General features: G+C 35.6%; 1 non-coding gene across 1 annotated transcript; it reads right to left on the bottom strand.

The window, feature by feature from the left end:
* Nucleotides 1-1,020: 1,020 nt before the first annotated feature.
* LOC127745212 (small nucleolar RNA R71) lies at nucleotides 1,021-1,128 on the bottom strand. Its single transcript, XR_008006409.1, has one exon. It is a non-coding gene; the product is annotated as a small nucleolar RNA R71 (small nucleolar RNA).
* Between the last annotated feature and the right edge of the window lie 314 nt (nucleotides 1,129-1,442).

The raw sequence follows: 1,442 nt of genomic DNA, 5'->3' as shown, positions 1-1,442 counted from the left end.
TTCAAAAATTTGATTTCAAAATATCTTTTCTAACTTCTTATCTTTTCAAAATTGATTTTCAAATATTTTTCAACTAACTAATTGACTTTTGTTTGTTTTACTATTTCTTATCTTTTTCAAAACCACCTAACTACTCTTCTCTCTCTAATTTTCGAAAATCATCCCCCTCTTTTCAAAATTCTTTTAAATTAACTAATTGATTCAAATTTTAATTTTAATTTTATTTCTTCTCTTAATTTTCGAAAATCACTAACCTATTTTCAAAAATGCTTTTCAAAAATTTCTCCCTCTCTTATCTCCTTCCACTTATTTATCTACTAACACTTCTCTTCTACTCAAGAATTCGAACCCACTCTCTTCCCCCTTGTGTTTGGATTCTTACCTTTTCCTTCTTCTATTCCTTTCTTCTTCTACTAACATAAAGGAATCTCTATACTATGACATAGAGGATTTCTCTTCTTTTTCTGTTCTCTTCTCTTTCATATGAGTAGGAACAAGGAAAAAGGCATTCTTGTTGAAACTGATCCTGAACCTGAAAAGACTCTGAAGAGAAAACTAAGAGAAGCTAAATTACAGCAAGCCAGAGACAACCTTACTGAAATTTTTGAACAAGAAAATGATATGGCAGCCAAACCCAACAACAATAATGTAAGGAGGATACTTGGTGATTATACTACACCTACTTCCAAGTTTGATGGAAGAAGCATCTCAATTCCTACCATTGGGAAAAACAATTTTGAGCTGAAGTCTCAACTAGTTGCTCTAATGCAACAGAACTACAAGTTCCATGGACTTCCATTAGAAGATCTCTATCAGTTTTTAACTGAATTCTTGCAGATCTGTGAGACTGTTAAGACTAATAGAGTAGATCCTGAAGTCTACAAGCTCATGCTTTTCCCTTTTGCTGTAAGAGACAGAGTTAGAATATGGTTGGATTCACAACCTAAAGATAGCCTGGACTCTTGGGATAAGCTGGTCACGGCCTTCTTGGCTAAATTCTTTCCTCCTCAAAAGCTGAGCAAGCTTAGAGTGGATGTTCAGACCTTCAAACAAGAAGATGGTGAATCCCTCTATGAAGCTTGGGAAAGATACAAGCAGATGACCAAAAGGTGTCCTTCTGACATGCTTTCAGAGTGGACCATTTTGGATATATTCTATTATGGTCTATCTGAGTTTTCCAAGATATCACTGGACCATTCTGCAGGTGGATCCATTCACCTAAAGAAAATGCCTGCAGAAGCTCCAGAACTTATTGACATGGTTGCAAATAACCAATTCATGTACACTTCTGAGAGGAATTCTGTGAATAATGGGACGTCTCAGAGGAAGGGAGTTCTTGAAATTGATGCTTTGAATGCCATATTGGCTCAGAACAAAATGTTGACTCAGCAAGTCAACATGATTTCTCAGAGTCTGAATGGATGGCAAAATGCATCCAACAG

This window comes from Arachis duranensis, chromosome 2 (genome assembly GCF_000817695.3).
Source record: "Arachis duranensis cultivar V14167 chromosome 2, aradu.V14167.gnm2.J7QH, whole genome shotgun sequence".
NCBI classification, from domain to species: Eukaryota; Viridiplantae; Streptophyta; class Magnoliopsida; order Fabales; family Fabaceae; genus Arachis; species Arachis duranensis.
This window is presented reverse-complemented; position numbering and strand designations above follow the sequence as displayed.